This window comes from Canis aureus, chromosome 4 (genome assembly GCF_053574225.1).
Source record: "Canis aureus isolate CA01 chromosome 4, VMU_Caureus_v.1.0, whole genome shotgun sequence".
Taxonomy (NCBI): Eukaryota; Metazoa; Chordata; class Mammalia; order Carnivora; family Canidae; genus Canis; species Canis aureus.
Window position 1 is genome coordinate 77,925,492 of NC_135614.1, and position 23,644 is coordinate 77,949,135.

General features: G+C 39.3%; 1 protein-coding gene across 1 annotated transcript in view; it reads right to left on the minus strand.

Moving 5' to 3' along the window:
- Positions 1–10,756, minus strand: part of CDH6 (cadherin 6) — a 123,449-nt gene extending 112,693 nt beyond the window's left edge. The window contains exon 1 of the mRNA XM_077896355.1: positions 10,603–10,756. The gene's annotated coding sequence lies outside the window, so the exon portion shown is untranslated. The remainder of the gene's footprint in view (positions 1–10,602) is intronic.
- Between the last annotated feature and the right edge of the window lie 12,888 nt (positions 10,757–23,644).

The window sequence follows — 23,644 nt, forward strand, 5'->3', positions numbered from 1 at the left end:
GTTATACCCAGATTTTCAGCTGTGTGGGGATGGTGCCCCTGACCCTTACGTTATTCAAGGGTTCAACTGTACTAGCTGTGTGTCCTTGGGCAAGTTGCTTAACGGCTCTGTTTTCCAGTCTTTAAAATCAAGAGGATTGGTCAGAGTATTGATGTGAACGTTACATCCCTATAAGACACTTTGAAGAGTGTCTAGAATATTCTAAGTGCTAAGTGTTAGTTTTTATTGTTACTCTACTCTGTTTTCCCAATCATCTTTCTTATTTTCTTATTTCACAATATTTTTAAAAGCACATAAAGGATTATTTGAATGCAAGCTGAAAAAAATCACTCACTTAGCAAAAAAGCAACTGCTTTATTTATTATAGAAAACATACACGCATAGATACTAAGACTGTAAAAGAAAAAAAAACCTCAGAATAACAATGTTTAGTTTATGCTTGAATTTTTAAAAATAAAATATATTGAAAGTGTCAACTCAGAGCCACTTCCTGTTTCCAAACAGAAATTAAGAATTAAAAAATCAAAATGACAGACTTCTTGCTAATCTGCTTAGGAAGGCATAAATTGTTAATCAGGCTCCAGGCAACATTGTTTCATACCAAGTTTAATAAAAAGTCTGCCTGAAGGAAGAAGAGGTCTGGTGGCCCGATTTTGACGCTGGGCAGCTCTGTTTACATGCTTAGCCCTTCTAGCTCTTGGGACACCATGGATAGGGTTTCCTTTGAAATCAGCTCCTTTTGTAGGAGTCAAAATACTAAGAATGATTAGCGTGGGATAGAAAAGTTATATTTTTTTTCCACTGGTGTGAATGAATTTGAAAATGAAATAAATTGGAAAAATATTTATTTAAGAGAATCTTTGGCTGCTTGTATGACAATTTCACTAAGTAAGCTTATTGAGCCCTCACTATGTGCTTATGTTTGCTAGTGATGGTTTCATCTAAGACTGTGATCTGGGGATGGAGAAGTGATATTTTAAAGCCATTTCTCCTTTCTCCCCAGCCTGGATTTATCTATTCCATAAGGCATCTTACATGTGGATCAGGTGGGCTCTTGCTGTGCAGAGAATCAAGTAAAGAATTTTCTAAAAGTCTTGGCATTGTTTTTAGGAGCACTTGTCAATCAGGTAAAACCTAAATTGGAAAGTATTTGACAAGCACAGTATCTTTTTAGCTGGTGGAGCCTCATGGCTGCTTCTTTGGATGGTTGAGTTTAAAAACCTAAATTTCGCTGCTTGCTTTAAAGTCTTTCTTAATAACATTATGGATATTAGTGTGTATTTCCCAATTACAAAGCAGGGCAAGTTTGGCTCTTGTTTTCTGTGATTAGTTTCTCTAATCAGCTATGATGAAAAGATTGTCATATAGAGGAAAAGAAAAGAAGAAAAAAATAAGCCTTTTAAAAACCCATTTTAATTTACTGACAAATTGGGAAAGAAACATATGTTCTATAAATGTTTGAAACATTCAGGGTGCAAAGCAAACTTCTTGCTCTTCGGGGCCCAATTAATCCAGCATAGCGTTTCAATGATTTCTCCTCTCTCTGTCCACTATGTAAAACTCTTCCATTACATCATGTTAAACGCCATCGCTTGAGAGCATTTTACTCTTAGGTAGCTGTGTTCACCTTCCTATCTTAAATAAAGTAACAGTCCTATATAGTGTTCTGTTTGGTGAGAAAGTGGATGTTCACATGATCACCAGACATCTTGCAGTGTCCTTCCTTCTATTGTGGTCATCTCTAATTTAATTCCATTGTTTTTTAGAACATAAGGTACACACACATTTAAATTCAGTGGGGAGAGATTTTAAGAAAAACAAACCATGGTGCTATTTGGAGAGATATTTTGGAATGTGGCATCCGAGAATTAAAAGCAAACTTGAGGAAGAAAAGCAGGTCTCGTGAGATAAAATTTTTAAATATGAGATCTGTATTTGGCATGCCTGTACTCCTTTCAAAGGTAGTTGACCTGCAGGTAAATATACTTCCTCTGAATACAAAACTTACTGCAGAGTTGTTAGTGTCTCTTTCTGGATCTGGAGGTTTGGGTTCACCTCCTCCTGGTGACACTAAGCAGTAATGGGCTCCTTGGTTCTGCTGTCTTAATTAGGGCCTGCCCCAAATATTTTTTTTGGATAAAAAGGCAGATAAGAGAAAGAGAGTGAAACTGTGGTACTGAAATTTATCATTAGGCCTCCATCATAGAATTCATTCTTTATGAAACGCTGACAAAAATCCCAACTAGATACTTTTAAACAAGTAGTTTAATATGAGAATAATTGTTGGGAGATACAGTTGCTCGACTTGGCTCAAATTAGGATTCAGCAGTAGTACTCCAGTCTTGGTGGATTTTATCATTTTGCATTGGTGATTACTTAGTCTGACCACACCATTTTGATCTGTGTTAAATTAGAACCTGTTGCTAAGGAGAGCTTAGAATATTTTAGTTGAATGTGAAATTGAGCAGTTTCAAACATTTTATAAAATGGATGATAGTAGATTAATGAAACTCTCTTTTTTTAATCCTGCAAAAGAGGTTTAAGCTTTGCAGCTAAAAATACGATAAGCTCATTTTCATGACTGAAATCTACACTATAAGCTAGAAGGCAATTGCTTTTTGAAGTAAAAATGCAAACCTTAAAATACAATGCAGCACCTTAGAAAATTTGTGTTTGTCCACAATTATGTAAAGTTCACTTTTATGGAAAAAAATAGGTATCTTTTTTTGTAATGTGAATGGTTAAATTGAGCTGGGTTTTCTTCAAGTTATCAAATTAGATACGAATTTAAAACTTTATTTTGTTTTCCACGGAATAATCCACTATGTAATTGAGTAGACAAATTCATTGTTGATGACACATTCTGGCCATGAGCTCAGCAAAGCATATTTTGGAGGACTTCTATATAATCAAGGACTGTATTAGCACTGCAAACATTAGTATTAATCTCTATAAGGTTTAATTAAGGGATCCAAGGATACCTTTTGATTGAATGACTTTTGTTTAGTTTGTCTTTTTGGCTGTCTATTTGGCTTTTAAATATCATTATAATTCCCCTTTACTTTTTATTCATCCAAATAAGGAAGAGAAGTAGGTCAATCATTTTTCAACATGATGTTATTCATTATCTAACTCAGTGGTCCTCAGATTTTTGGATTTCATGGAACATTAACAGTTTCTTTCTTTCTTTCTTTTTTTAAGGGGGTAGAGTTGACATTGGTTTTCTTGCCAGATTTTAATTTTGCTAAGGGAAGAAACTCCAACATAATCTATCCGTACACTTTCATGAAAGAATTGACATTTGAACTCCAAAGAAGTGGGAAGGTCACTGAGTACTTAAATTAAATAAATTGAGATATATAAAAAAAAACACAATAGGTTGTCATAATTTTTCATATCTAATCACTGACCAATAAACTATTGCTTTCAAAGATGGACACTTTGGCTAGTCTGGAGAATCACTGACTTTTTTTTTTTTTAAAGATTTTATTTATTTACTCATGAGACACACACACACACACACACACACACAGAGGCAGAGACAGGCAGAGGGAGAAGCAGGCTCCATGCAGGGAGCTCGATGTAGGACTCGATCCCGGGTCTCCAGGATCACGCCCTGGGCTGAAGGCGGCGCTAAACCGCTGAACCCCCCCGGGCTGCCCAGAATCACTGACTTAGATGGAGCTCACTCAAAACAACCATCAGACCATTAAAAATAAAATGCAAACCCAAGTTTTATAATGTGCCCCCTGCCCCAATAGCGATCAAAATTTTGAAGGAAAAAATTAATTCTTTACAACAGGAGCTTTACAAAATGGTACGAAGACACGAAATTTCTAAAGAAGTCTAAATCCTCATTTTCTCTGTAAGTTTCCATGTCTGTTCCTTCACAGCATATTTGTAAAAAATAATATTATAAAGTTCCTCTTTAATTTTTAATGCCATAATTAAATGGTGATTTTAAAAAGCAATATTGCCCAGCAACTAGAAGTTATAAAAGAGAGGGATAGAGATAACTCATTTACTTCTCTGGTCATCATGTATCTCAAATGCAAATGATGGGTGTTGGGTAAAGTTATTTCTGAGCTCCTGTCTGTCTCCCATTCTCTGATTTTATTTGTAATTATCACATTGTTCATGAAAGCTAGATTAACCGTGTGAGTTTCTGAATATTGGCAATAGAAAGAATAGAGAATGGCTCATCAAAGTCAACCATATATGATATTATTATATTGTTAATAGGATGTCTTCTGTCTCTACCTCAACTTTTTTTTTTTAAAGATATATTTATTTATGTTAGAGAGCGAGATGGTGAGAGAAAGCATAGAGGAAGGGGCAGAGGGAGAGGGAGAATCTCCAGCAGACTTCACAGCATGGAACATGGAACCAGACAGGGGGCTTAATCTCACAACCCTGAGATCATGACCTGAGCTGAAACCAAGAGCTGGGCACCCAGCCACCCGTGTTCCCTAGGCATCCCCCCCACCCTTTTTTTGGTGTGAAATTTCACTGGGTAAAGAAATCATTCAGAACAGATATTAAACTGTGATGGTAATGAAATAACAAAATTAGGATCATAAAAGAAGAAAGTAATTACTTTTACTTATCATATATGGCCTTACTCGGCTCTACCCACAGTCCTAAATGCTATATACAGAGTGAGCATATCAAATGCACTGAGAAAGGACTCAAACCTTCAGAGGGTACTGTGCAGGTGGGATGCCCCATCATGAAATGAGTTGTTGTCACTTTTAGCTACCTTCCTCAAATACTACTCCAACATCTGGCTATTTCTGAAGGCCGGAGAAGATCATCTATTCTCTTACAAAAAGTGCTCAAATGGCTCACACAGTACTTTTTAGTACAATTATAAACTGTAAGCATACTTGCAAGTAGTTTCTCAAAATTGAATAACCTACAAACATTTTCCTTAGCCTTAAAATCTGCATTGCTTTGGTCAAAATAGATCATTCCCATGTACTCTTCTGCTATGCATGTCTCAGAGTGTCACACTAAATTCTAAGAGATCACAAGTGTTTGTAAATAGCACATTCATTAAATGCTTAGCTCAAGCAGGAATTCCCTGGAAATTCAAACCAAAAAAGGGATAACTGCAAAGGACAGAAGTATAGCATTTTCCTTTGGACTTAGTGTGTAATTGTTACTGTACAGAATGTTATAAAATACTTAGAACAGCATGTAACATGCAGAAAAGCTCATGAAAAGTTTATTGTCATTTACTTTATAATCACCATTATCTTTTGAATGTATAAAAATTCTGAGCCTAATGGTCAGAATTTTTTATCTTGGCTATCGTATATGCATATTATATGTGTGTGTGTATGTATAGACATATATATACACACACACATATATGACATACTTGTTAACAGGCATTATGGGGTGGGGGCGGACTCTCTTGCTAGTCTTTCATGATGTACCACATACAGAATCCAAATGGGTGACTTATATTTGATGTGTATCAGTATTACAGACTTTGGTTTGCAGGTGCCCAAAGATCACACGGTATATCTATTTGGCTTGCAGGACAATAAAGATAATAGAAGGAAAAGAGTCTGTATTCTTCAAAGCACTAAGAGAACCTCTTTCTTTGATTCTCCTGAGATTTCAGATCACTTTTTAAAAAATGTACTTCTTTGGTTATTTTATGATTCATGCAGGATCATTTCCTTTAGATGGTGATTTTTTAAAGGATAATTTTCAAATTTGCATTCCGTAATAGAGAAGGATAGTGTTTATAAACATGTTAATGATGTTGCACTTATAAAGTTGAGTTTAATAGTAGCAGGATTTATAAAGTGCAAAATGCACACTGTGTGAAATCAGCAATTTTGATTCTATTTCTATTCTTATGTTTCCTTTTTTTGTACAAATTCACCTCCTCCTCTCTTTTCATTTTACTCGTACACCTCCTCAATTTATTTTTTTCTTGCTGTCTTCTATTCCTGTAACTTATTAGGTCTCCTAAACATCTTTTGGACAGATCTACCAATTTAGGAAATTATAGAAAGAGAAAAACACAGTGCTCTTTCAATATGATCTATGAAGACAAATCGTACCCTGTGGTGGCTACCTTTATACTCCTCATCTTGATGAGATGCTCTCTTCCACAAGATGCATATGGTAGGTGAAGCTTGGGACCCATGCTGCCCATTTATACTGCACATCAAATTTAATAGTAACATTCTGGCTTTAATTAAACCCTTCCTCTTATAAATCTCAGCAAGGTGATCTGATTAATAGAGGAAATAAGCACCCAACAGTGTTAATATGAAGATATTAAACAGATGAAACAAGGTAATATAATCTGGAATCTGTGGGGATGGGGGACACAGCACCCTCTGCATATGCATCTAATTTACATGTATGCACATGTGCTCAGCATTCTTTCTTCAGTGAGTTTTATTTGTTGGAAGAGTTAAAAATTTCCAGGACAGTACAACTAGATGCTGGCTGTTTCTGGTCCTCTCTGCCCCAACCGTTTTGGCTTTAGTCCATTTTTACCTTTTGTAGTAAATGAAGGTGTACCAGCTTCTTGAATGGTATTTGTACAAATTTCCCCCTCTTATCTTCCTACTTTGCGAGTGATGCGGTTACAAGGACTGTATACACTTGGCTCTACAGTTAATTAGGGACAAGCTGAAGTTCCTCATATGACTGCTTTCAAAAAGGGAGCATTCCTTAGGAATAGGACTTTTAAAATGTAGGCCAGTTATCTTCATAAGAGGAAAGCTCAAACAAAAATATTACTGTTCAGATCCAGGGAAGTGCCTCAACCTCATCTGTCTTCAAAGTAAAATAAAAATCCCATTGGAGAACAAAAAGAGAAATAGAGGAATGAAGAGGAAAAAACCAACCCAAGTCCTACATTTCTGAAATATTTCCTCACTGCTATTATTGGAACAGTGTCACAACTGGGTGCTTGTACACTCTCTCGCTCTGTGTATGTGTGTGTGTGTGTGTGTGCGCGCGCAAGTTTTACTATTTTTCTTTCAGCAGTGTCCCTATTAGCATGATGTTCTTGGGTCTTTGTATCTAGAATTATTATTCAGAAAAAAAATTTTAGACCAGAGGAGGTTTGATTATCTACATTTTCACCTTTTTGTGAAGCAAATAAGGTAAGCTCAGTAGACACTAGCTAGGCTGAAACACTATTAAAAATGCCATTCAGACTGAGTCACTGTTCGTTATTTTTATAAGCGAGACCCTAATTCTGATCAACCCCAAAGAATGGGCTGCAGTGACTAAGCAAGCAGCACAAGGCAACCGGCTTCTGCCGGATGTTATCTCATTTGGAACACATTTCAAACTTTAGAACAGATTTTTAAATTGGAAGTTGAAACCTGCAGACTGTCAGCAGAAGAAGCTGATTCACCCCTAGAGAACTTACTTTAAGTCCCAGGCAGAGTTTTCTAAGCAGTAGGTTACCGAACAGGTGTTGTGGTGCATCAAAGAGAGAAATAAAAACACCTCACGGAATAAAGGTGATACATGCGTCCAAACAAGATTTGGACTTTTAATATATTCTTATTTGAATGGGGGATTCCTTTAATTTAGAAGTCTTTAAGTTCAATACACTTGTGAATGTTTATGGATCTCAGAAAGGCTAATTGATTTTTTTTAAGCAAATATTTCTTTGGTGGTGGTGGGGGTTCTTTGCATGGAACTTTTTGCGTCATAACTATAATGCTTATTCTTATTATTGGATACATTTGAAGGAAGGCAAAACAGTCTTGGTAAGGCCAGGCAGGAATGAGGAAAATCTTATACTGATGGTGGTGAATTCTTCATTAATTGGCTAAAGCTTTCGTTTGGAATCATAGAAAAGTTACCGAAAGCCTAGATAACCAGAAAACTGTGCGGATACTCCTGAGTTCCTCAAATTAGAGGAACTACACACATGGTAGCAAAAATAATGATTTTTTAACCTGGCATAGATGTCAAGGCAGTACCTGGAGGACATTAACTCATCTATGAAGAAAAAGCTGTTATACACGTATTATCTTAGATCACAAAATCCGTGATGCCACGGAGCTACAGGGAGAAATGCATGGAGTGACCCACTAGAGGTCCCTTCCAACTAAAAAAAGTTTCGATAGTTCAAAGGATGCAGCCTTAGTGAGTTGGCATTCATGACTGCAAAGCAAGTAAGGGCCAGAAGGGGGGACCACACGTTTCATTTCCTTAGGAAGACACAGGGTTTTATCCAGAATATTTGTCACATTTTCTTTTTAAAATCCCTATGTGGGACACTCACTTAGTTAGCTTTAATTAGATATTCAGAACTTGTTGTTCTAGCTTATTGATACATTTGCCATAAGGAATTATCTTTTGATGTCCTGGAACTGTACTTGCGCTTTCTAGAAATTTTCTCTGTGTCAGGTTTCTCAGAGCAGTATTTTGCAAGACAGACTTTTTTTTCTTAAAAAATGAAGAGTGCCTTAAAGTGAGTTTTTACTTGCAAAGCTGATGGAAGTGGTGGGTGGAGGAGGTAAGGTGCATGTTTTCTGATAGCAGGCAACTTGGTTGAAAATGATTTTGTTTCTATACATTATCTTTGCAAAGTTAGCATTAAGAAACGTAATTGCAATAAATTGATTTAAAAGCCAGATAGTAAAGGGACTCAAAGTCCCTATAGAGAATCCAGTCTGTCACTTATAATGGCAGTAAAAGATAATTTTTAGACAAGTACAGTAGAACTAAACCATTGCCATTTTCCTTAAAAAATGTGCTGCTGCTTCTCATGTTTTTCTGAAGAAATTGGTTACTTCCTCTGCTACAAAAGTATGCCATGAACCATCAAAATAGGTAGAAAAGATATGCCTTTTATTTTCCCCCAATACCATTTTAATTAGAACATACCAAAGAACAAAAGGGAGATACAATCCCTGTGCAATTCTATCTTCCAGTAAATTGTTGGATTTCTTTTAAGTTTCTGAGCTCTGCATTGAAAACCTGGCCTCTGGCATAAACTTTGCCCTCTTCCTTTTGACATAATGAAGACATCTGCTTGATCATATCCCCTGTCTTCACACAACTTAACTCTCCGAGTCTCTCCAATAAGCAAACACAGAGCCATGCAAGTGCTATTACACAAAGGATGACACTCGAGCTAAACTGGAGGAAATATTTTTTTTTCCCTCCAGAGTAGAATCCTAAAGGTTTTCCTTTTCAGGTAAACGTGTCAGCAAGAAAAAAAAAAAAAAAAAAAAAAGGAAATAAGCAATCCTTGGCTTCCATGTGTATGAGCATATCTGTTATTCATTCTTAGAAGAGTTGAACATTTTCTAGGTATATCTCTGTGCTCCTTTTCTGACACAGAGAGGAGTTTATTATCCCCCCCCCCCCAGATAATAAGCAGAAAGCCCCTATTTCGGGTGTGCGCCCCTCCAGAGCCCCCAAACGTGTACACAACCAGCCACTCCAGCAATATTCCAGATGGGGGGGAAAAAAAACCTCCTCTTTCCCACTTTAGGGGCTTCAGCAAGTCAAAGTGAAGACTGGCAGGGACAACCAGGGGTGATGTACTTCTACAGTGGGAATAGCATAGTTAAGATGGCTTGACCAAAAAAAAAAAAAAAGGAAAACGAAAGAGACAGAGAGAAACGTGTGACTCTTCCACACGATTAAACTTCTTGGTACTTGCGTTTTCTCAGTAGTTAACTCCGGTGAACAGCCCTTTGCACTAACAAGGACCTGCGTGTGACTCCCCATAAAATATGGATTTCATTGCAGCAGCGACGGCACCTCGGAGCCGCGAGCTGACCTCCCCGGCAGCCTCCGCCGCCCGAGCTCCCGCGACCCCGCCGGAGAACACCCACCTCCGGGGGCGCCCCCAGCTCGGGGCAGCGCAGGGCCCGCCGCAGCACGAGATGCCGGGTGCACACGGGGGTGCCCTCTGCCCGCCTCGGACCCTGCAGCGCGGCTCCGCTCCGCTCCCCGAGCAGCGGGGGGGGGGGGGGGCGCCCCAGGAGCTGCGCCGCCCGCAGGACTCTGCCCCGGACTCCGCCGCGCCCGGGCACCAGCTCCCCGCGCCTCCCTGGGCTCCGCGCCGGGTCGCCCCCGCGGCTCAAGTTTCCCTGATCCGGAGCGTGCAGGAGTTCGCAAGCGAAACCTGATTTTCTGCTCCCCCCACCCCCCACCCCCATCGCAAACCCCACAAAGGCAAGAAACGTAACTCAGCCGAGCGGCCTCCGCACCGAGCCCCCCGCGGCCCCGCGGGTCCTGCCCGCCCGGCGCCCTGGGAGCGGCGCCGCCAACTTGGCAGACGCGGGGGCTCCGCGGCCCGGCCCCGGCCCCGGCCCCGGCCCCGGCCCCGAGGCCGAGCTCCCCGGGACCCGCGCCCGCCCCGACCCGCGCCGCCGGGCTGAGCATCCCCGGACGCCCGCGCCCGGCGGCGGACGGGCTCCCGCGCTGATTGGCTTCCAAAGACGCTACAGAATTAAAAAAAAAAAAAAGAAAGAAAGAAAGAAAAAGAAAGAAAGAAAGAAAGAAAAGGGAGGAAAAAAAAAAGAGAGCGAGAGAGCGAGCGAGCGCGCGAGGCATCAGCAGCCGCAGCCCCGAGCGCCGGCGGGGACCCACCTGGCTCGCCCCGGCCCGGGCCGCCGCCGCCGCCGCCGCCGCCGCCTCGCTGCTCCCGCGGCCCCGGGCTCCGTCCGCCGTCCTCGCCGCCGCGCCCCGAACTGCAGCTCGCGGGCTGGAAGGTGACGGGCTCGGGAGAGCGGAGCCGGCCCTCGTGGGCACACACTGATTTGCAAGTGAATGAAGTGGGAGGGAGCGCGGAGGGGAGGACTCCGCCGGAGAGGCCCTGCCCCCTCCCCCGACAGAAGGGCTCCCTGTGTCTCCAGTCCCGAGCCATCGGCTCCCGGGAACGCCCCCGGCCCAGGCTTCCCTTTCCTTCCCTCCCTTATTTTAGGGGGTGGGGGGTGGGGGGGTTAAAACAGAACTTGTGCGACTCCGTCTGCCTCCTCCTTTATGCACCTTGTGCTATTGCAAGAGTCGGATGTTCTTTTTTTTTTTTTCCCCCCTTTTTTTCCGACCGAGCACTTGCAATTTCCAGGGACGCAGGAGCTCTGCTCAGGGCTTGCACCCTGCACACCACCCCGGCCTCCCGAGACCCGGGGCCCTTCCGCACAACCTGAGCAGGCTTCCCCGGACACGTCTGACTGTGTCTTGCCTTCCCTCCTGCCAGGGAGACCGTTTTATTTTTTATTTTATTTTATTTATTTATTTATTTATTTATTTATTTATTTATTTTGCACAATCCTGTGATCCCTGTTACTCTCCCCCGGAGTGAGCATCCTCCAGATGTTGTAGCATGAAGCCCTGCTTCCCCGGGGCTCGCAGGAACACTGGAAACCCAAACCCCCAGGCTGGCCGATGACCCGGGGCTGGTTGCATCTTTCTAACGGAATTAATCCAAGGATACAAAAGACTTGCGGAAGAGGGGCGTGTGTGATGATATTCAAGGTCTGCCTAAGGGTTGAAGATCTTTCAGGAAAGTTCCTGCGGCAGGGTGACCTCTAAATTAGACTCATTGCTACACCTAGCAGTCGGAACAGCTCTATTCACAGTTACAGAAAAGTAATTTCTGGTATTAGCTGTAAAAATCTTTAAGCACGCCAAAGGACTATTAAGCGAGAGTTACGGTTCTCTACATAGGAGATGTAGACATGAGAAAGCCAGGGACTGTCGGATTAGGAAAATTAAATCTAATTACCACAGTGATTGCACCCAGAGTCAGCAGCATCCCAAGCCAGCTGTTTGTGTAAGCTGCAAGTTCAAGGGGGGTGGGGGGATTTCCATTGCATGGTGCTCTAAAAACAAAATCCGGGGGGCTACTTTGGCTCCTGAGTAATTACACTGTTTGCAGGCCGGTCTCCTTCCCAACTGAGCTCTTACTAGAAAATCTTTTGTTTCACTAATAGAAGTTCAGGCATTTGGATAAAGCCAAAATCAAAGTACTTCCTCTAGGCAGCCAGTGCTTCAAAGAAGTATGCATGGAATGGTTTTAGCACAGATGTTCCACACATGGAAGATGGAAAGACTCTGAATTTCTTTTCTTGAAAAGATCTTCCCTTAACGAAGAATTGCCACCAATTTACAAAGAAAGACTGAACATTTTCTCTTCATGCAGCTATTTAAATTATTGTGGAGAAAGGATAGGCGAGAGGAAATCTGCTTTTGATTCATGGTTCATTCCTCAGATTATGAATTTCTTATATATTTAATGGGAAATACTAGCTCTTTATGTTCGTATAGTCCTTTATAGATTACAGAGTGCTTTCATAGACTATTTTATTTAATTCTTCTTTCTGCAAGTGGTATGATTTTTCCTCATCAGGACGGAGGAAATAGATTGATGAAGAGATCACACAGGTTAAGTAACATGTCTAAGGCAATATAACTGGTAAGCAGAAGAGGAAGACATATTCCTGGTAAAATTGTGCGCAGGTGTATATGTATACATATAAGATACTCATCCTGTCTTTAATTTATATGTAATATAGAGGATTATGTACTTATAAGTATGCCAATAGAAATAAGTCATATTTTAAGACTATCCTTTATGGAAAGATATGCAAATTAACTAATTTTGATGGTAAAAGTGGGGTAATAGTGGGGTTGATGTTCTACTCGTTGAACAAGTTAATATCTCACAAAGGAAATCTCTAATTGTTTGCAATATTCTATTCTTCAAACCCCATTAAGCTACATGTCAAAAGTGGTTAAAACAACTATTTTTTAACTTTAGAATGGATAAATAATCAACTTGCTTCTGAACACTTTAAGTGGCAGCTTTGAGTCACATGAAGGATGGTATTTTTATACTAAAAAGGGTTTTTGTGTGATTCTTGAGGATCTCTAGTCACATTTATCACAATCATCATTAATTTTCAATTACTGATATTAATATGGATGTAAATATCCATAATTTATCCCAATTTCAGAGATGAAAGAACTAAGGTTAAATGGTTAGTTACCTGGTGTCATATAAGTGCTGTTTCCGATTCATTCTCGGGCACACCAAAGCATGGTGACAAGTCACAGAAGCTAACTAGAGATAGTTAAACAAATGTGGGGAGCGTCTCTGCTATCATCATGTGGGCTCTTTTTCTGAAATGTGAGTGGCAATTCTGCAGGGCCCCTGGAAAGGCCTCAACGCAGACACTCAGGAGCTACCAGCACTCTGCTTCTACTGCTACTTTTTTCTCCTCACTGCATTCTATACTTCTGGATGCGTGGCCTGGCGCTGGGGCAGGGGGAGGCAGCAGGGTTACCTACACGCTGGGTCCCCTCGAAGCTAGGGAATGTCCTTGTGAACTGGAAGACATCCCTAAAAATGTCTTCTTTCTTTCTTTCTTTCTTTCCTTTTTTTTTTTTTAAGATTTTATTTATTCATTCACGAGAGACACACAGAGAGGCAGAGACACAGGCAGAGGGAGAAGCAGGCTCCCTGCAGGGAGCCCGATGTGGGACTCGATCCCAGGATCCTGGGATCACAACCTGAGCCAAAGGCAGATGCTCAACCACTGAGCCACCCAGGCGTCCCTAAAAATGTCCCATTTCACATACTCTCTTGTTTAGTAATTCGGTACAGCTGAAGTATCTCATCAGCTTTTAGGTTACTTCATTATTTTATATGCTTCAGTCAAAATTGCTTGTACTTCTTCCCTTTACAGCTTGCAAAGTTTCAATTTAAAAAAAAGAAAACTCCTTCATAGACCATTACTAGGGATATTAATTTTGATGACGGATTTTTCAACTTCCACTAAATCTCTCTTCAGATGATTAAGAGGCCATCTTATCCTTATAATGGGGATGCATATAAATAAATAATTACAAGTTCTCTGACTTTCTTTTCAATAATATACATCTGTATGCAATGATTATCTGGTAAAAACATTTTCATGATCATCAACAATTATTCTTGATTAGAAGAAAAAGTTCACTTTTAAAACCATGCGCCTAATTAAGAACCTTGGCATGAGTGGATGTGTTTCAACCAATCCAAATCTTCCATCTAAAATTTACCTTGAGTGTGTTGCTACTAGAAAAAATGCACATGTTATAATGCTTATTACTTAATACCACGGTGTGCATAAGTGAAGAGATTTCACTGAGGAACGAATACCTAGGCCTTCGCTCTGCCCTGTGTGTATATGTGCACACGAGCGTGCACAGAGGCCGCTCCCCCATTCCCCGCCCCAGCAGTGTTTAAGGGGGATAAAAGATTTAACCACTCTGGGTATTATTGAACTGAAACAAGGAGACAGGAAACCTCAATGGAATTCCCCTTTTGTAAGAGCCATAGACATCTCAATACAAGCTAAAATAAATTCACACAAATTTCATGTGCTTATCCAGGTTTTCTACTCCTGGGAGAGGTTCCAATACTGTATTTAAAATGGGTTGGATCCCAGGATGCATTAAAACATTTCCCTCTTGATCATTATATTTGACTCATCACTATAGGTAGATTACGCTAGCCGGGAGACTTCCAAATGTGATAAATGCACAGCGACACAGTGTTATTGACCTACCCAAGGTGTTTTAGTGCTCTGGGAATTTCAGGGTCAGTAGAGTGGACTTCAACTTTTTGCTAAATTCTTTTTACATCTTATTCATGGCTTTGTGGCAGAGTCTAAACTTGCCTGATCAGATGTGTACAATCCAAGTTTGGTGGATTGTACCATGTCAATGAAGGGACATGTCCTTGTTTCAAAAAAAAAAAAAAAAAAGACCCATTAAGAGTAAGTCACAGTGTATTTTCTTAAATAATTGTTGTAGACCAGGATGAATCGAAAATCCTATACTTCCATCCGGAGGGTAAAATAATTTCTTTCTCTTGCTAATTCTTCTCTCAAATATAGAAGCACTTGATGGGAGTAGTGGCAGGCTGGAGTAGGAAAAACAATATAATAACATATGTTCAAAAATATTTTGGGATTTTATAGATCTTTGAGAGCATTAAAATTTTATAAAGTTTGTCAAAAAGAAGACAAGGACAAAGACCAGAAGATGATTATCCTCTGTACCGGTATAAATGTTCTTTTTAGAATAGATCAGACTTCACCTAGAGCCTTCTTTTCCCCCTTAGGTACCACACTTAAATCCCCTCTTTCTCTTTTTGCCCCTTCTCGTGTGTTTCCGTTGTCCTCTGTAGAATACCTGTAGTACTTTAGCTCAACCTCATTGTTTACATATTCTTTTCATCTACGAGACTGGATGTCATTGAATTAATGAAGGTAGAGCTCTTGTCTGTTTTGGTCATCATTTTATCTCCTGGAGCTTGGAAGAGTGCTTGGTACCTGCATGTGTAAATAAGTTAGCGATACAGACAAAGTAAAATGGATTTGGTGGACAGAATCTAGAGGTGACAGATGGACTTTAGGCCATGTTTATGAACAAAAGGTAATAAGACTGGAAAAGGGAAGGTCCGAGCAGGCCATGAGCACTCTTCAAGTACTTGAATGGTGCTGTGGGAGAAAATTAGACTGGCTTTTCTGTGATGGAAGCTTCCATTAATATCAACTGGTGGAGCCACTGGAAGATACTGCATTTCACTGATGATAAGACACCCATATTTTCATATGTTAACATGTCTGAAATTATGATGCTTCTTACAATCGACACGATAAGGAAGCATCATGTCATGGTATAATTGGCAGTATCTTTTCTTAATGACACATAAAATAATGGTGCAACTTACTACCATTGGCATCTTAGATCTGATGACATGCAGATGGTAGGTTTCAGCTTAACATATGGAAGAATTTTCAAACTATTAGTGCTGTTCAAGATGAAAGGTACTGGCAGCTTCCGGATAGAGATGAAGGCATTCAATCACAGACTACACAAACACTTGTCATAAATGAGCTCAAGCATCAAATTTGGGTTTGTATGATCTTCTACATCTTTGGTAAACTTGAGTTGCTTGAATTTTGATCCAGCTCTCTTAGATTATAGATGAGAAAATAAGATCACAAAGATGAGAAAATCAGATCACAAAGGTTACATGCTTTGTCCAAAGTCACACATCTCTTTAGAGGCCAAGACTGGACTATCCATGCCTCCTACTTTCTAATATGACTATATTTTCATTTAATGCTTATCCTTGTTTTCTCTTCAGGCTTAATGTATAGAAAATGAGATATAATATTTTGATAAAAGCAGCGATTAGCACTTACTACATGCATATGATATGACATTTCTTTACAAGTATTATTTCATTTAATCCATCTGATACCCTATGTGCTAGGTGTTATTATTCTTGTTTTCAGATGAGGAAATTGAGCAATGGGAGGTAGAAAAATTTGTTCAAGGTCACATAGCTAAAATGAGTCAGATTGAGATTCAAACACACATTTAAAGTGAGTTCCTGTACTCTGAATCACTATATAGGGACTTAACAGATTCACAGAATTTATTGCGTAATCTATACGCAGTGATGTGCAAATCAAAATCTGCCATAGTCCAAACTTTTTTATTTTAAGATAAACATGGTTTGGATGTTACACTATTATCTTCTTTATTATTTGCCTGAAGATATCTGGATAATGGTTTCAGTTCTCCACTGCATTTATGTACAAAACAAAACCTTAAGTGCTTTCATTAAATTTTAGGGCTAGCAGGAAGCAAAGAAAATGTGGTTTTATTCTTTGCCGTGTGTACCCAACCCATGCCTACTTCTACTCTCTTCCTATCTGGAAGTACCCTAATGTTGAGGAAAATCAGTGTTTAACTGATTTCCTGACCTCTATTTCTTATTCATTGTGGGCCCTTGGCCATCTCTGTAAAGATGTGTTGAATCTTACGGGTCTTTTCTGTGGAAAAGCTCTCTTTGTGTGCCTCAGGATCAGTCTTTATTTCTCAAAAAGGAATTCTTCATAGAGGATGCAAGCAGAATCCTTGGTCACAGCTGAGGTCTTCTCATTGCCCCCTGGGAATCTATACTTACTAGCTCTCTTATAAGGAAAAATAAAACGAGAAAAAGCTGCCCAGTGTCAATTGATGAAGAAAATTTTTAAAGGACCTTAGTTAGGTTCATTTTGAGGGTACCTTTTTAGACTTCGTAATATTCAAAATTGTAAAAGAAAATTCTCATATATTTATGAGTTACTGAGAAATTATGTAGTCTTGACCAACCCTTTGTCTCTTGGCCTTAATTTATTTATCTGTAAGATGAAGGTGTTGATACAGTTTTCTACTCTAGTGGTTTCTGCAGTCGTTTCACTACATGTTGCTGTTTTGTTTGTGGCCACTAGGGGGACAGAGAACAGACCTTTCTTTTGAAAAACTACTAATTTATGATAATGGTCTCGCAGAACAACCATAGGGAAAGCGGATTTTTCTTAGTGAGACATCGAATGTTTTAAAATGCCTTTTATTGATTGTTATTAAACTGTGTTATGAACTAGTACTTCTTCGTAAAATCCGGGGATTTTTGGAAAACCATTTTAGTAGTCTCTCTTTATCTGTGGGAGCTGTGTTCCAAGATCCTCAGTGGATGCCTAAAGCCACAGATTGTACTGAACCCTAAATATACTATGTTTTTCCTATACATACATACCTATGATAAAGTTTAATTTCTAAATTAGGCAGTAAGAAAATAGTAGCTGGTAATAGTTTCTAATAATAACAATAGTACATAATAACAAAATAGAACAAATATAAAAGTATCCTGTAATAAAAGTTATGTGAATGTGGTCTTTCTCTCAAAATATCTTATTGTACTGTATCCATCCTTCTTCTTGTGATGATATGAAAAGAGAGGATGCCTATGTGATGAGATGAAGTGAGGTGAATGACTCGGCATTGTGACATAGTGTTAGGCTACTGTCGACTTTCTGGCAGTACGTCAGAAGGAGGATCATCTGCTTCTGGACTGCGTTGACTGTGGGTAAGTGAAACCATGGAAAGCAAAATCTCAGATAAGGGAGAAACTACTGTATTACTATTTCTGTAACCAGTAAAGTCTTTTAAGAATAATCATGTATCTCCATGAACATTACCACGTAGGAGATTTCACTAAGTTCATTAAAACTATGAGCTTTTTGAAAAGTATCACAAGCCACAACATTGTAGGAATGGAGATACAGACACTTAAAGGATATTTAAAAAAATTTTTTTCACTTAAAGGATATTTTGAAAAATTTTAGTAGTTATCAGAGTTGGTAGTAATTAGTTAATATTTTCAGAAACTAAAACAATACAAATAAGAAATTTCCAATTGCAAAGTTGAAAGGAAACTCAATGTTTTGTAACTGAAAAAGGTCCGTAGTATATAATAATCTTTAAAAGCAATTTAGTAGCTAATATTTATTGAACACTTACTACACGTCACCCAATGCATTAAAAGCTTTTATTTGTCCAATTTTTTTTGGGTACCACATACAAGTGAAATCATATGGTATTTGTCTTTCTCTGTTTGACTTCACTTAGCATAGTACCTTCTAGATACATCCATGTTATCACAAATATCAAGATTTCATTTTTTATGGCTAATATTCCATTGTATATATACCGCATCTTCTTTGTCCATCCATCTATTGATGACCATGTGGTTTGCTTCCCTACCTTGGCTTTCCAGAGAACAGACTGGGAATTGCCAGAGCGGAGGTGAGTTGGAAGGAGGGGTGGTGAAATAGGTGAAGAGGATTAAGAAGTACAAACTTCCAGTTATAAAATAAATAAGCCAGAGAAGTGAAAAGTACAGCACAGGGAATATAGTCACTAATATTTTTATGATGTTATATGGTGACAGATGGTGACGACACTTACTCTGGTGCACACTGAGTAATGTATAGAGTTGGCAAATCACTGTTGTACACCCGAAATTAATATAACCTTGTTTGTCAACTATACTTCAATAATAATAATTATAAATAAAGCTTTTGTTTATACTCTTTTGATTCTCTCCACAAATCTGTGAAGTAGTTACTTGATCATGCCCGCGAGTAAATGGTGATTTAGGGTTTCATTACCATGCCTGTTACACTGCTGGCCCGTCCTCTTATACTCCTGGACGTGCTCTTACCCACCAACTATATCAATGCCCATTGGTAATAGCCGATGCAAATTGGCCTTTCTTAATTATAAAATGCTTCATGTTAATTACTGCTTTGCATGTTTACTACAGTTCTTTTTAACAGAGGGTGCCTGTGTTGTTAGCCTTTGTGTTTTCTGCAAGAGCAGGCCAACTCAGGAAGGTTAAGAGTCCTAAACAAAAATCTACAGTTTGACTTCAACAGAATGCATTTAGAAACGAGAGTATTTTATCTCCAACTGTTAGAACCAGAATCTGGAATGGAAGGAAACTTCTCCTTTCTGAGCTCTTGATTTTGAAAAGCTTATGCTTATAGTCTGGTTGTCTCTAACTTTAAAGACAAGACCCTAAAATCCTCAGAAAGCTTCCAATTCCCATTTTTGAACATCAGTAATCACCCCGTTAATCAAATGCCTGTCATGCCCGTCAGTGCTTTTTAAGCTGCCTTGTTTGATTGCTCATGGCAACTTCCCAAGGTCAGTATTTATCCCATTTTACAGAGGAGGAACACGAACCTCAGAGAGATTAAGTGACTTACCTGCAGTCACACAGCCAGCAAACGGTTGAATTTGAACCCAGATCTTAAGTATGACTTGAACTCAGCACACATAATGAGGGTCAAGATAATCATATTTGTTTGAGATGGTGTGGTGACACTTTCTACTCTTAACTATACATATGATCCAAGTTGCAGATGGTAAGCCAGGAAGCCTGCGGCTTTATGTGGTTATGAAGAAGTATGTGAGGTAGAAGGGGAGGAGAAGGTTTCTGTCAGTTTATTTTGCAAAATACGATCATTTTTTAGTGAAGAATAAGACAGAGCTGTCCTATCCCTGGAATGATTGGTTCTGAGCAGTGAATCACGTAGCTGGAATGCAAGGACTGTCTACTGGTGTGATAATATCTACTTAATGCTCCCTCCACCCCCACAACTAGGTGGTAGGATCTTCCTGTCTCCTGCTTGATCCCCCACAGCTCAGCCTTTTATTTTTCAAAGTTCATTTTACTTTTTGTTCATTTGAATACAATAATTGTTTAAAGTGGGAGGAAGGAAGCACAAAGCCTGTTTTCTTCAATCCCCGTAGCTTCTTTGAGATGCTTCTGGAAGACCAGGTGGGGTGGGGAGGGGAGAGTTCTGATTATGTCTTGTTGGTATTTTTCATCTGTGACAATTTGTCCATGAAGGTTTTGGGTAAGTACATGCAAATTATATTGTGAGCTTAAAGATTGTAGGTACATTGGTCATTTTTATTTGTGCAGTTATTTACACACGTATGTAGCTTTCATCGAAGCTTTATTGAAACTTACTTGAAACAACATTTTGCACTGAAAACTTGCTCTTCTTTCTTTCTTTTTTCTTTTTGTCTTTCTTTCTTTCTTCTTTCTTTCTTTCTTTCTTTCTTTCTTTCTTTCTTTCTTTCTTTCTCTTTCTTTCTTTTCTTTCTTTCCTTCTTTCATTAGCAAAAGAGGCCAGGAGCAGAGGGAGAGAGAGAATCTCAAAGAGGCTCCAGGCCTGATGCAGGCTCAGTCTCATGACCCTGAGATCATGACCTGAGCCAAAATCAAGAGTCAGACACTTAACCAATGGAGCCACCCAGGTACCCTGAAAATGTGTAGATTCTTGAACTGTGACTTGTTTCATGCCTATCTGTAGTCAGACTCCACCCCCCACTGCATGTCACTCCCTTGCTTCTGCACTTGGGACTGTCCCATGAAATTCTAAATATGGCAAAATGATTGGGAGAACTTGAATTATCTGCATAAGTATTGCAAGACTACATCTAACTGTGATGTTCTAGTTTGTCTCCTTACTGCCCCTTCCTCCCTTTTCCTCCCTCTGCTTGGAGAATCTAGGCTACTCAAAAAGAAAATGATTATGTGATTATGATACCAGAGAAAAGTCGTTATGGTGTATCTTACTAGACCAATTTTGGTACATATCTTATTCCCTTAGCATTCATATGGCCCGTGATTACAAACATACAGAATTCTTGAAGATTGATTAAATGTGAAAAATACAGCATCCTTTTGCATTTCTAAATGAACATCATTAGAACAGGCTATTAAAAATGGCAGGAAAGTACATAGCCTATCGGAGGAAACGTTTAAATTCAGATTTTTCTGGTGCAAGTTTTTATGGTCGAAACCGTGTGAGAAATATGACTTAGTTCACACCTCCTTTGAATCCCTCTGCATGTTGCTGCCTCTGCAGCGTTTTACTAAAAAGTTACAGTGACTTCAGTGAGATTCTGTGATAAGCTGAACTCCTCACAGCTTGATCCTTTTCTGACTTTGTAGTGAAAACCACTGTTGTTGAGTGGAACACAGGTTGCTGGTTGCTCTGCTGGACCTGGCATTCGACCCAAATGCCTCATGTTTATTCCTTGCTGTCTTGTGTCTTGTGTCTCCATTTGATTGCCCTTCTGATGCATGCTTCTGAATATATACTTGGGTGGGATACTGTTTTGAGGCTCAATACCTAAAAACAGAGCTTAGTGGTTTGGATCTTTCCATAGAGCCGATTTCCTGGTTTGTGGTTCGCCCTCTCAGAGTCGAGACTGATGCAAAGATGCTGATGGGTTTTAGAGGCTGGCCTCTTGGGATGTGGCAACTTGCCACGATGCCATCAGTTGAGACTAATGATTGTACAGGATTCTCATGAAGCAGATGGCTACTAACCACAATATTAATATTATTTTGCTTTGTACATTTAGAAAAAAAATCATTTTCACAGTTGCAAAGGAAAACCTCGCTTGGATTTTATAAAGAATGATCTGCAACAGAAATAACATGCTGTCAGGACCTGTTTTATATGCTTTCATTATCAGTGACAAATTGTGATATTAATTCTATAGCAAATTTGTGCTTGGGATTTTAGCATTTCTCTCAGCCATTTCCTTCTTCTGCATAGCTAGCTGTAGAATGAAATGCTGTGAATTTTACCTTGGAGGGATCGACAGCTGGATTTAAATGTTACCTTCATAATTTGCTTAGAGATACTATTGTTTATAAATTTGAAGAGTGGATATTCTTTGACAGGATTCAGAACGAAGTCTGGGTTTGAGGTAATTGCTTAGATAATCCAGGTAGCAGAGACACTTCTGCCTGGATTCCCCCATAACGTAGCCAAAACAAAACAAATTTATTTCTGTTTGAATTAGTCAGGTAATTACTTTCGTGCTCTGCTTTGCTTTGCTGATGACATTCTGGTTCGTACGTGTTGGGAGAGATGATGGTAAAGTCAAGTTCATGTTGATGAAATGGCTGTCCTGCGACCCGTGTATTTCAGCCATGGGGTGCCAATCACGATTTTATTTTGATCAGTGATCTGGACCTTCTGTAGTGCTATTTTCAGGATAACTCACAAGCAAAGGTAACTCAGGAATGCCTCATATGAGGGCATTAGGGAATTTAGCATGACTTTGCCTCAAGCACAAGAATTTTAAAATTTGGAACACAGAGTGAAATGGGACACTTGGCAGTGGTATACACCAGTTTCCTGTTCATCTCTCAATCATGAAGCCCAGCGTACAGAGACGCAATTCGTGGTGTGGTGTTTTTTTTTTTTTTTTGAATACACCAGGTGTTTAGAAATAGTTCTTTATCTGTTTGATTTTTTGACTTTCTTATTCTTACGAAGTTCTTAAAACATAATGTAAAAAAGGAAGGGGAGAAAACCCCTATTTTTTGGACCTAGTAGACTAATAAGAGAGACATAAAATGGTAAACAGATAGGAAATGACTAATGCATAAGAAAACAAGAAATTGCATCTTTTTTTTTTTTTCCCAGATAGAGTTGGAAAGCAGACATAGTAAGGGATGAGAGTCATATTCCACTTAGAAGGTCTATTTTGAACTCCTGGTAATTTGTTCCAAATCCAAAACAAGAAAAGTAAAGGCTTACTCAGTATCCAAGTGACTGTTTCTTAACAAACCATCCTTAATTATACTCGACATCTAGTTTTTGATCACTTAGCAGTTTTGCAGCAATAAATTAAAAGGACAGAGGGTGACATGATATTAGATGGAAGTTTAATGGCAGTGGAAATGACAGCTGACCTTGAGTGGAACGATAACAACCAGCCCCGCAAAAAAGCAGACATTGAGGGTATTATAGCAGAAATACAATGATACATCCTCAGGAAGATGGCTCTGCAGTTCAAGAAAAGTTAAATTATAGCCACTTTCCCTTAGAAAGCTAGGAATGGTTTCTTTTAGAGGCTGATGAATGAGTTGGTGATGACATTTGGCATATGAATAGGTATGCTTCGGTAATTTGGAAAATTCATTTATGTGGAATAGTGGATTCCCAGTGATGCAGTTCATTAGGTGTCTTTGCATTTGAGTTGGGTCATATCAAATCAAATACTCTATCCCTCCCTGGGTAGTAATGATTCGAGGAATACCGGTGTGGGTCAAATATCTGAAATTATTCACTTGGTGATTCATTCCTTTGGGCCTTGAAGGCATTTTCATTTCCATTAACCTCCTTATTTAAATTAAAATGCCTGTAGGTCAAATAACTGTACCCTGGAAATCCATGGGAATTACATTTATTAGATTACTCTGGCAGCT